The 13,408-nt window shown below is 40.2% G+C and overlaps 2 long non-coding RNA genes across 2 annotated transcripts in view; one reads left to right on the forward strand and one right to left on the reverse strand.

Moving 5' to 3' along the window:
* The window catches only part of LOC139589894 (uncharacterized), a 34,645-nt gene extending 26,699 nt beyond the window's left edge, over nucleotides 1-7,946 (reverse strand). The window contains exon 1 of the long non-coding RNA XR_011679160.1: nucleotides 7,237-7,946. This is a non-coding gene — a long non-coding RNA (uncharacterized lncRNA). The remainder of the gene's footprint in view (nucleotides 1-7,236) is intronic.
* Nucleotides 1-13,408, forward strand: part of LOC139590677 (uncharacterized) — a 155,045-nt gene that overhangs the window by 37,591 nt on the left and 104,046 nt on the right. The gene's annotated exons all lie outside the window — the stretch shown is intronic.

The following is a 13,408-nucleotide window of genomic DNA, read 5'->3' on the forward strand; positions in this document are numbered from 1 at the left end:
CTGTGAGTTACCCAATTTGTTGGTTTCATCTGCTTTCTGGTGGACAGATGTGTGTGTCTGGCATGCTTGTAGGCAAGAAGGGTTCTAGGTGAGATTAATAAATGGGAACAGACAACAAGACCAAACTTTTCAACTTACAGGGATGTTTAATAGGAATTTCAATATAACACCAAAACTTTTGGACTTGGTTTTCTCAGGAAGCTTTGGCAAAGAGCATTCAATGCCCTTCAGAATCCCCATGCCTTGATAAAGCAGCCTGAATGTGTGCTGCCAGCCTTGAGCAGGGTTATTCTTTGCTGGCCAGTGCTGTGAGGTGCCTCATCACACTTTGAATGTTTCTAATGGTGGTGACAGATGTTTATTGAGTTGCAGAAAGTGAGCTTGGGCTGGTGCTTCAGGAAGCATTTTTGAGGTGGTGAGAAGAGCTACTAGCACAGGAAAAATTGGCTGTAGAAGAGTTTTCTCTAGTGCCAGGGCATTCTCTCTTTTGGCCAGGCCACGGCATCTCATCTGATCATTGGGCTTGCCAAGACACAGAGGAAAGAATTTGACTTCAGTGGTTCACAAATTACACAGGTGCCAGTATGTCCTTTCCAGTCCCTGCTCTGGAAGCAACTCCTCCATCTCCAGTTACATATGAGCACTCTAACATGCTTTATTACTTTCTCAAGCTGCAGCATATTTCCCAGGTTCGTTTGTATCATTTTCCTGGGTTGAACCTGGTTCCAAACATAATAGTATGCTGGCTTTATCCCCATTCAGCATTCAGCTTGAGAAGAAATTATAGGAATGGGCAGTGGAGGAAGACAGGCTGGGGCCTTGTTTTGGTTACAAGATCTAGGCAAACAACTGAGCATTTTTTTTAACATTTGTACAATAAAAAGTATGACTAGGGAAAGGTAACTCACAACAGATGTGATTCCAGAGGTCTGAAATCCTGTCAGAGGGAAGGACAGAAGGAGGAAAAAAAGAGAGATATATTTCCAGGTGCATTTCAAAGCCTCCATTGTCACACATGGATGGTGAAACTCTAATTGGAGATTTAAAGATACCTGAGCTCAGGAAGAAATGGCACCCAGAATATTTTTATTTTCCACTATATACAGGGATGCAAGAGAAGCACTATTTGCAGCTGTACCAGGTAGACAGAGTTTTGTGTTGTTTCATCCCAAAATATAAAAACAAATAATGATCTGATGAAACACAGCCACTCTGGAGGAGGAGACAATAGCTGTTTCACTGCACAAGACATTACCTCTATAAAACAGGACAGACACCAAAAACCTCCCCTTATCCTGCTTAAACACAAACACTCTAAGAATGTAATATAGTCAACTAGCTTTGAATTTTAGAGATATACTAAATTCAATACTTCCAGATTTGTGGGAAATGTCCTGGGAACATTAAAAAGATCACATGTCCAATTGGTAATTTTATTTCTCATTTGAAGGGTTCCTTGTCCAACAGCATGGGCACAACTTTACGATGAAGTGATGAATTTTAACAAGCCTTTCTGGATTCCAAGTTTGCCTTGGTCTTTTATCAAAGGGCTCAGCAGAGTTTATGCTGCTTAACTGGGAACTGTAATAGTAGCAAATGAGGAAGATAGTGAAGATTTATACAGCTTTATATTTAATATGGGGAGTTTCTAGAAAGAGTTTGTAAGTAGGGACTGTTGCCCAGGCTCCAAGCTTTGGCCAAGCAGTTCTTGGCAGGCTTCAGAGAGGGTGGTGAAAATGCAGCTTTAAGCCATCCTTACATCATCCCAGGGCTGTCTCCCTGCCAGCGTGGTCCCTTGTGTAAACTGTAACACCAGCAGAGCTACTGAATTTTGCAGGAGCTACCACTGTACCAAATAAACTACTCTGGTAACTGGGAATCTATGAGAAATAGGCTTGGCCCAGCCATTTCTAAACTGTATGTGTTTCAAGGGACTCAGGGAAGGGAGAGCCATTGCAGTCTCTGCAGTGGCTGCAAACCAGCTGAGGCTTTGTCATTTCTGCACTGGCTGATGTGCAAGTAGCTGGCTGAGCTGCCTCACAGACTCCATTGCAGTGATAATGTGGCAAAAAAACAGCTTTCAGTGTCTGGAGGATCTGGCCCTGCGTATGCCTGTGTGTGCATATGCAGATGCATGTGATGTCACTGAATGTCCCCTGCTCCCTGCAAAGGTCACTTTGTCTGAGACTTTTCATTTGCTTCAGAATAAAGCAGCCTCGAGAATGTAATGAAGGAAATTAGGTCTGAAATTTGTTTCCTAACATCCATGAATTGCAGCACCAAGCTAGGGGGAAAGCATTCAAATCCCTCTCTGCCCTCTTGGATAGAATTCTGTTTGTAGCTCTGTAATAATCAGCAGACATCAGTGTCTGCTACAACTGAGTATTTTTGGTACCTAATTGGTACTTAGATACTAATGTGATAGGAGCCTTAGAAATAGCTAAAGCAGATAAATATTGCTTCTTTCCCTGTGTGTATGTCTGTATCGTCTGTGTGAAGCTGTGTATTAATGTGAAAAATTCCCTGTTGATTTTAATGGAATGCATTTCTCTGCAGAGAATTTGCTTCTTTCAAAGCTGCAGTAACTTATAGAAGGGATAATTTTTTTGTGTGTGCTGTGAACATCTAGAACAAATTTCTGAAGTATTATTTGTGCAGAAACTGTGAATGCTTCCAGCTTGCAAATGAAGTCAAACCCTTGTTAATGTTTACAGTAAAACAGCTGTTCTCAGCATTTCTCCCTGAGCCTCAGCTACTTTAGCTTTACCCTACTCAGCCTTACATCATAGCAGCTGCAATAATAAGAGGCTGAAAGAGGTCAGAAGCAGCCAGTCCTGCTAAACCACACCTTTGTTTAAAAGAGATTTTGGATTGTAAAATATCTCAATTGCTAAATTTTTCAGCCTGACTGGACTCCATGCATGGGCTGGGTTTTCAAAGACCTAGCTCACCAAAAGCACATAGGCACTGCAGAGTAAAGCAGAACACAGGCTCTTTATACATTTTCCTGGGAAACTTTCTGTAGATCCAGACTGGGAAATGTTCCAAGGCTTCACAGAACTAAAGATAACAGTAATAAAAAATTGGACTGGAGCACACTGACTTTTAAATGAAATAGCTTAGCCTAGTACACTTGCATGACAAAGCCTTCATAATTTGTGCAGCAAGACTACAAAAATAGTAGTCTTTATTTATACAAATAAAAGTAAGATAACTACAGATTACTGAATTTTAACAACTAGCAGGTATGAAAACAACATTCTAGGAAAAGAAAAAAGGCATCATCATGTAGGTTGCTTTCAAGACTATATTTTCTTTGTAAATATTTGTGATTGCTCAAATAATAAATGCTACTGGATATGTTTCATAAAAATAATTAGGTGTTAGCAGAATGTAAAATAGACCATTGACCTGCTCGGTCTTCTTTTCAGAAATAAAGAGCCACAAGTTTTGTGGTAAGTATGAAGTGTATGGTCTATTGAGTTTCTGCAGTGTCTACATTGTGGAAATACATGAATAAATAGGAATTTAAAGTGAATTTAAGAACATTTTAATATTTGATGCCCTCCATGCGATTTACTGAAACCTTTTCTGCTCAGTAGCAGAGATAGGCAGTTTTTAGCATGTAAAAGAAAATGTGTTCATTGCTGCTTTATTGCATTATGTAGGAATTGGATAAAATAGGTAATTTTTATTTTACTGACAATAAAAATTTGAAAATCAAAGTAAGAAGAAGATAGGATTTTTACAGTTGAAAAATTCCAAATAAATTTATAGGTACAAGGGGTTATTTTAACAGCATTTTCACAGTTAAAATCGAGTGTGAATATTGCACTCACATGACAAATACCATCTGTGACACCAGCAGCAACCTTTACTAGTCTTGTGATTCACAGACTGATGTCACAGACTGTGAGATGATGTCACTGATGTCATAGATTATGGCAATAGGTTGGGATAAAGGGGCTGTCACAGCTGGACTGCTGAGTTTAGTAGTTTTTGCAGCATGTTGCCATCAAAAGGACTTAAATCCCAAATGTGCTTTACAGTACAAGAAAGAGAAGAAGGAAGCAAAGGCAGCCACACAGAAGAATTTGTATCTTTCATTGATACAGGTACTTTTAGTTGATACTAGATACTTTTAATTCAGAGGGACAGCAAATTCCATTGATACATTGTAAAGACAGTGTAAAGTGGAAATGACTGTATCAAAATTGTAATAAATTGGGCCATAGATTCAATAGTGACTAATAATGATGGTGAATTACTTGCCTTGAAATAATTCTTTGAGATTCATAGGATTTCAGGTTGTAGTTGTATAAGGTACTGACCAGCAAAATAAAATACATACTCTTTCTTGAAGAGTGTAGAGGTTAAATGTACAAGGGCTATGAAAGGTAATAACATGAGATGTAAGGTTCAAGCAAATTATTCAGAGTAACCATAGGTACAAATGGTAGTCCATGCTTTTATCATAAAATCCTTTACTGCCTGGGGAAGAACCCCAGCCCCCAAAAAACCAATTTTATGTACCTTCATACATATATATTATGTATACATCTATAATATGTACATATATATTTTGTATGCATAATTTAATGCCAAGTGCTTTTAAAATATGCACATATCAATGACATAAACCTTTTGTAAGTACACACCTGAGCTAAATATTACTTAGCAGTGTGCATTTTTCTTTGAGTTTCACTGGTGCATTCAGAACATGATCAGTTTGTTTCTTTTGGCATAAATTGTCACCTGAATCCCTGAATAAAAATATTGCTTCTACTCTGTCGTATAGAGAGAATATATTCTGACTCTTGCTCTAGGTACAAATGTGTCTGTCACATTTGAAAAGGCAACAGTTAAATACTTGTTTCTGCTGTCAGAAATGCAGCAGTTAAACCCTAAATAATATCTATAGGATTAAGATCCAAGTACTCTACAAGAAATCTATATGCAGTAATCTTTCCACATTTCCTCTCTATCCTCTATCATAGACTATGGAAGATAATTTAAGAAGAGCTCTAGTATGTATGCTCATTATTTCCATTTTTGGGTAAGTGCAGCAAACAACTTTGCCCTAGCAGATTAGTAGCAAAATAGTGCACATTCCTGTATGCTAAATGAATGAAAAAAGCAGGACTGAGTCAGAATGGGGGCAGAGGGAGAGAGACAGGAGGATTTTTTAAAAGAGTTTTCTGAATAATCAGGAAATCCAGTGAGACAAACAGAATGTGTAGAGAACAAGCCAGAATTATCAAATTACCATGACAACCATAGGCAAGAACCCAGAGAGAATCAGGTAAAGATATTACAGTAGAATTACAATTAACTTCACATTTATTATTTTTTTTTTTTAATAATAAGCCCAAGCAATCAGGAAGAAATATTTCCTTTGGCCTAGCTCATTGTGGTGAAAAGACTTGTGAAATACAGCCTTGTTTATAATTGTGAAATTGCTTTGTAAATGTATACAAGCAACATTTATCTTGATTTGAATATACTGATTGTTTTAATCATCAGAATCTAATGTCAGATACAAAATTCAAAATTACATATGCTTTTATTTGCTTGAAAATATAAGCCGAAAGAGAATTCAGAAAAGGTAGAGGGGGTGTGTGGGTATGTGTGTGTACACACACTTATAATGTGTATTTCTCTGTTATTCCTTAAAAATTCTCTCTTGTATGTTTTTCAAATTACTACTTTCTTCATTCAAATCTTTGATTAACACACAACCAAAAAGCTTTAAAACTGAATACAGTAAAAAAATAAGTAAAACCAAAGTGGAGTGAAAGTCCAATAAGTAAGAGTGGTGATGTTTATTTAAAAATGCTACAGGTTAACCAGCAGGTAGTTAACCGGGTTATCTGTTATGTATGGCTTGGCATTCTGTTTTAATATTTCATTTCATGTAACACTGTTCACATATATTGGAAAGATAGAAGTATGCAGTTCTGAAAGGCAGAAATCCATGTTTAGAGACAGAAGGGAGGATTTGTTCACATGGGGGTGGTTGACTTTTTTCCCCAGGTTTGAACAAAGCTCTCAGACTGTTAACACTTGAGTATGCAAACAAAATTCCCCCAGTGCTTTTTCTTTCCTAGTGTTTTGTGCCACTATCTGAATGCACATTGCATTTTACATGTGCCTGTGAACATAGATGCATGCCCATATTGATCTTTTTAAATGCTGCCCTGAAGTTTGCTGCGTGGTCAGGGGGAGCAGTGATGCACTCCATTGTTCCCTGCTATGATGTCATGCTCAGACTTCGCCTTGGTTAAACAGAATTCAGTTTACTGCTCTGCAGCAAAATGTCTTTAGGGAAGACAGATCTATTGCTGTAGCAGAGATGGAAAGAAACAATGTGAAAAACAACAAAAAAAAGACAACATAGGGGAATGAGTATAAATTCTGACTAAAATATTTGCTGCCTATATTTTTCTCTACACCTTTACAGAAGTAGATATGCACACTCATCTATACGCACACTCATACTGTGCATAGCTCAAAGATGTGTTTATTTTAATCTTGGAAACTAGGACAAGCTGAGATTCACTCTTAGGACTTGCATCATCACTAAGATTGCTCTTAAACATGCAGTCTTATATCATACTGCTCATTCTTTTTATTCACACTAACCACACGTGGAGTGCACATAATGGGTCTAATCCTGCTAGCTGTCCACTGATGTTAATGAGAGCTAAAGACGTCGGGCATGCTACAACATCCAGTGGTAAATTAATTCTTTTCCACAGCATCTGAAAACTCTGTGTGGGGGTAAGGAGGGGAAGAAAGAGGATGGCTTTTTAATTATGTTGGGAGATCCTGAGCTAGAAGAGAAATCTAAAGGGACTGAGTGGGGAGAGGGAGGTCTTTCCTTCTCAATTCCTCCCTCCCACCCTCCCGGCCTTCAAAAAAAAAAACCGCAAAAAAAAGCAAAAAAAAAAACCCCAAAAAACCCAGGGGTCAATCCTTCCCGAATAAGGACAGTTGGCAGGTATGTGTTAATCTTGTTCCCAGCACTTCGGAGGAGCCACGCACAGAGGCTCACCCTGTCCTTTGAAATCAGTTCTTCCTGTCCTTGAAGAGTTAACCTTCTCTAGAACATTTATTTCACGATCTCAGAGAGAAGAAAAAAAAAACCCCAAAAAAACCAAAAAAACCTCACACACAAGAAAAAAAACCAACCCAACAGAAAAAGCCCCAAAACTCAAAAAACCCCCAAACCCAAACCTGCAGAGCTGAGAGGCTGCAGATCACAAGGCCGTTCTGATAGCCTCCTGTCCCCATGGCAACAGCAACGGCATTTATCAGTTCCTTATGAGAGCAGGCACAGCAAATCTGCATTGCACATGGCAGCCTTCCAGCCTTTCAAATGAAAGAGCACTTTGAACTGCTGCCAAGTGTGGAAGGAGCAGAGCTGTCAGGACTGCTTAATGCTGGCAGTTTGTACTTGGGAGCCTTTCAGTTCCCAGAATCCTTCAGCATGGCAGCCTGCCAGGTACTTAGCGGAAGCTAAAAACTAACCCCCAGACCATTCACTGCAGTGCACTCAAAATTTTCCACATGTACCATGTCACAAGTGCAGACTGTACAATGAAAGCAAACGCCTTCTGCTTGGGATTCTAATTTTATTAATAATCTAGGAAAAAGCAATCAGAGATTAACTGCCTGACAGCACTATGGTATAGCCACTGTTTATAATTCGGGGGGTGTATGTCAAATGTGTATTTCATCCCTTAGAAATAGAATGAGATCAGACACCAGGGGCTGCACAGCCCTAAATCTCCATGCACTACCTGAATATGGGAAGATTGGTGTTAGCAGAAAGGAGAGGGTGGTTATTTACAGTGGAGTGATTTTTAGCAGTCATTATCAAATGCATAGCAGTGAAATGTGAAACAGTAAAATAAGACACTATTGCTGGCTGGTAACTATTTTTTGCCCTTACCTTCTGCATTTTGATGACAAAAAATGAAATCGGCTGATGAGCGTAGCACAGATACATGCCTTTTGGTGGGTTTCCTTTCAGTGGAGAGTTTTCATGTGAACTTTTTATTGTTTTGCATTACCCAAAGCACAAGGGCTTCTACTGGCAGAGGAAACAAATTGGCACAGTTCTGCCTTTTTTTTTTTTTTTTTGCTTTTTTTTTTTTTTTAATCTGCACTGAGATCAAGGGCAAGGGCTTCATTTTCCAGCACTAGTCATAAGCCTTTAGCACAAATAGAATGAAAATTGTCTGTCGCTCAGGCAGTTGGACAGGGTTCAGGAAAACTATGTCTGGCACTAATTCCAAAGGGAGGAAGGTTTGGTTCAATCCAGCATCATTAATTTCAGTAAACTGTTTTCACTAGTCTCTATCCCACTGTTCAAGAGCTGTTTATTATCTTTTACTAAATAATGTTTTTTGGAGAACAGAGTAATGAAAAATACCTGATATTACTTACATACATATTACTTACATACACATGTATACTCTCACATGTATGTATACGCATAAATAGATATGGTATATGAGGCTGTATTCTCTCTTTTTTTTTTACTTGTCTTTTTTTCTAAACAATTGCTTGTTTCTTACCTTGCCTTCCCATTACAAAACACATTTATAATGACAAATATAAAATAGTAAAAATAGCCCAGAAGGCAAAAGAGAGAGAGAGAGAGAGAGAGAGAGTGATGAAAAACCCCGGAGCAAAGACAATCTCCACAAATTTGTGAGTTTCACCAAAAAAACCAAGGAAATGTAGAGCCTCTTTTTCACCTTGCAGCTATCTTTGGCTGCTGCTTGAAGATTTGACTTAATTCACCCAGGCAGTAGTGTCTAAAAGTAATACACCAAGACAGTTAATTTTGGCACTTAGTCTCCCTTAGGAATTTTACCAACAGTCTTTGTAAAGAAAGTAAATGATCTTTTTTTTCCTCTTGGTTTCTCCCCATGGCTCATGTTGATATGTGCTAATAAAAGAAACTGCCCTCAACCCCCCTTTCTGTTCTCACCATTATCCTCTGTCCATATCATCCTTCTTTCAATAACAATATTAATCAGCATTTGTAACATGGTCTTGGAGAAAAAATGGGTTTGGTCTTTTCAGATGGCCTAGTTAGAGAGGAAAAGGAGGTTATGCCAAGTGAAATAACTTTAAAAAGTGTCAGAGTCTTTTTTCTTTTCTTTTCTTTTCTTTTCTTTTCTTTTCTTTTCTTTTCTTTTCTTTTCTTTTCTTTTCTTTTCTTTTCTTTTCTTTTCTTTTCTTTTCTTTTCTTTTTCTTTTCCTTTCTTTTCCTTTCTTTTCTTCCCCCCTTTCCCACCTCCCTCATTTTTTGGAAAACACAGTAAAGTTCTGTTCAGTTCTCAAGTGTTATTAATCACTGGTGGAGGCCAAAAGCAGGGATATTTTTCTTGGCAGCACGTTTTGATAAACAATCTGTGTATGGGGTGAAGGGAGGGAGGAGCCTGTCTTGCTGGTAACTAAGTTAATGTTTGGCAGATTCTTAACTGTCACGAAAGTGCAAGTGGCTCTCAGTGGGAATAGCCTTAAAAATGTACTGATTCAGTTGATTCATTGTTGTTGATTGTTTACTACGTCCACAGGATGTAAGATGAAAACAGTCCAGGAAAAAGTAAAAATAACAACAGCAGAGGCCCCAGCTCTGCATATCCCAGCCTAAAACACGCTGCCCGATCGCTAGTCCCTTGCAGAGTGAGCAGAATTAATTATAGGTGTCTTATTTTGCACTGTAAGATTTGGCAAAGGTTAATGTGTGGAAATCTAGGCTCCCAGGCACGTTTTCAAACCTTAAAGACAGCTGTAGGAAAATCGGTGTAGGGTGGGTCTCAAAGAGGGGACCCCCTTGCCCCCCCCAGTGCTTCCCGGGGCAGAAGCGAGAGGCTGTGTCGGGGGACTGCGGCTGCACGGGGGGCTGCGGCCCGGCTGCGGGCAGGGCAGCCCCCGCCCCGCTGTGCCCTCGGCTCCCTGCTCCAGCACCGAAGTGGAAATGGCACCGGGAAAAGCAGAGGAAACAAGAGGCAACCTCCGTTAAGAAATATGTCTTAAGAGTTCCTAGGTGGGAACGCAATAAACTCTGTATGTCAGCAAGGCTCACTACCTGAAAAATGGTAGGAAAAAACCAGAATTATAATGAGATGAGAACTGAAATGATAAACAGAAACATGTAACTACTCCTATTCTTTGTAACTGAGTGTTTTGACACTTCCTGGCAGCTTCTAGTAGAAGACAATGTTGTTTAACTTTTAATTTGACAAAATTATGCAACTTCTTCCTGAAGTGTTTGTGTTTTGATTTGCTGAACACACTCTCTTTACCACCAAGTGCTCTGTTCACTGCTAATCTCTGCATTGTTTTGAAGCCAGTCATTTGATTGTGACGGATTTTATTTGCTATTCTGAGGTAAATCCATGTAAATTACGCTTTCTGGAGTGCACTACCCTTCTCGTTCTTGTATTTTTTTCCAGCTGTAGCTGCTGTTTGGATCAGTAAAGAAAGAGCCATTTCTATGAGTGCCTGCAGAAGAGCCAGCTGCTCTGACGGCTGCAGTGATCAGTGCCAAAACTTTGTAAAGCGAACAGGAAAGAGTTAAACATATTCCCAGGCTGTGAGCATTTAGAGCCAGACCAGACTGTTCATTCCCAAGCTGCTGAGATCATGGGCTCCTAATTATTGTCACTTGCAAACTTTGGGGCTGTCCTATATTCTGCATAATTAACAGTGCACAGCTGATCGATAATCTGCAGTACTCCTCTCTCATCCAGATCCACAGTAACCGCCGTGTTTTGGGAGCTCATGTCTGGGAGTGGCACAGCGTAGTGCCTGGGGTGCAGCCAGGCCACCTGGGTTTTGTCACTTTGTCCTTCATGGTGTGTTGCACCGTCTGCTTTCCATACCTGCTGGTGGATCTAGGAAAGGTAGTGGCCAGCTCCTGCCCACTGTATTTTGTATGATCATTTTGATTCCTTCATTTAAATCAATGCTTCACATGCTGTTTTATTGTTACACAGACCCATATGTGCATGTGTGTACTTTCAAATAAAGATGGTAATAGGAATAAAGGAAAAGGGATTATCAGATGGCAGTATTTATCTAGGACTGAAAGGAAGGAATTAGTAGATTTCACTTCTGATTGTGAAAATTATAGTCCTTGTCCCTTGGGACTACTGGCAGGTCATAAACTTTGGGCGATCTCTGCAGAATCCCTAATGCTACATCCACAGTGCTGACTTGTGTTCCTGCACAGACAACAGTAGCTGGGTAGCAATTGTTCTCAGCCACAGGTCCATTCCGCCTTGCACTCCCCTTCATCTCCCTAAACAATCTACTGTTTGGGGTTCTTACGCTATTTTTTGTTTGCTCACTTCTTTATTTCAGTTAGCCAGATTAGACACCTGAATGGATTAATTGTTTGGGCTTCCTCTTTGCTTCCTCCAAAAGTAATATTAATTCCTGGATTATTTCAGAGCTAAATAAACACCAGGCATATTTAGTATAAATCCAGAAAGACCAATCTGGATTGCTCCTGTCCCGTCACTCGCATGGCAAAGAGAAAAGGCAGGAGGTGAGGGGGAAAGCTTGCTGCTACCCTTGCAAGGACAGTGCTGCCATAGATGGGAAGCTTGTTACATTGCTACCGTTCAATCTATTTTTCCCTACCCAGATTAGATTGATACTGACAAGTCGTTCCCTGTGAAGGTGCCACAGCGTGGCATTTATTTGCATTTACATTGCAGTTCTCTTCATCAATCAGCTTTGCAGAGATCACTGCTGCTGCTGGCCATATTGTTGCTATGCTGACACTTCATCCTTAAGTGCTGCTTGCGTAATGGTACAGTGCGTGCCCATGACCAAAGTTTAAATCAAAGTTTAATCATTATGGAAAGACAAACATATTTCTGCAACTGTGTATCCTGCAAGTAAGAGTAAAGGCAGTTTGGTCGGGTCACAGATGCTAATCTCTCTCTTTTTCTATTCACAAACTATAAAGGGAGTTGACAGCACCTGTAAATGGTTTTCTAAGGCTAGATCATATCTAAGGTGATTATTATTTACACCCACTATAAAGACTGCTCTTGTGAGCCAAGAAGTCTGTTCCTGTGAGGTGAGTTTACCAAAAAAGGGGTTTCTTGCAGGAGGATTCAGTGGATCGAGGATCCAGGGTGAGGGGTAGTTCAAGCACATGGAGTGCCTTGTCATGGTTGGATTTGTGTAACCCAGGGACTGAAATACAGTCAGGATATGTTGCAGTTCTGCATTCTTAGACATGCGGGATGAAGGGAAAGCTTTTAAAGCAGAGGCTGACCTTTTATCACAGCCCAGTTCTGGTCCTCTTATGAAGATCAACGTGAGGCAGTAAAAGGATAGGAAAGGAACTGACATTCCAGTATGAATCAGAGGGAACACATGCTTATTTAGTGAAGTAAAGACATATTAGTGTAGAAATCCTGTAACCATCACTAAATCACTGTGGCTGGAAGCAAAGACTTTTACTTTGACCAGCTTTCATCTGCCATACTTCTTCGAAGCTTTTGTAATGTCCACAGTTTAGGTGTGAAATTTTTAAGTGTGAAATCTACTCCCCTTTAGCGCATCTTCTTCAGCCAATTTGCATACATGAGACTCACATAATTCAAAGACTTTTCTATCTCTACTTACTACTTCTACAAGCTTCCCCTGAAAAAGAGTCACTTTGTCACAATTGATTTTCTAACTGTATTTTATCTGGTCCTACCATTTCTGTAACTTCAATGTGTGCATTTCATTAAGCCTTCCCTATAAAATAATTCCACAGACATATAATCAAATTCATTTGCCAGCTTTATAGACTAGAACCGGACGTATATAAAAGGCTTTAGACCACTAAAAATGAAAATTACACATATTGGTGATATGAAATGAAATATTTAAAGGAACGGTTTTTTGTCATGTGAGTTCCAAAACGTTATTAATCGAATAGAAGGTATCTTTCCCCGTCGGTGCTGCATGGCTGCTGAGCGTGCCGGTGTAAGGGAGCCGTGGCACCCCGCCATAGAAACACTAAGTTCTTTTAAAACACAGAGAGAAACCCGCAATGGACGGGAATTTCGGCGTTTGTAGCAACAAAGGAATCAGGAAGAGGTACTGAAAGAAAGAAATCCACCCAACACAGCCCAGCTGGGAGAGGTTCCGCGTTCGCCGAGCGTGCGGCCGCTTCCCCCCCGCCCTCCGCCCTCCCCCGCTGCGCGCTGTCTCCGCGGGCACCGTGCGCCCGGCTGCGCGCCAGTGACGCGATGCCGGTGGCCGCCCGCGCCGGGTCCCGGCCGAACCGCGTCCCCGCAGTGACAGTTTATTATTCTTTGGACGCAGGCAGCGATGTCGATGTTTGCAAAAACAGCCGCCGACTGCAACGAGAGCAAAA

The sequence above is a fragment of the Agelaius tricolor genome, unplaced genomic scaffold, assembly GCF_023055355.1.
Source record: "Agelaius tricolor isolate 1412-34295 unplaced genomic scaffold, bAgeTri1.0.p SCAF_5, whole genome shotgun sequence".
Lineage (NCBI taxonomy): Eukaryota > Metazoa > Chordata > Aves > Passeriformes > Icteridae > Agelaius > Agelaius tricolor.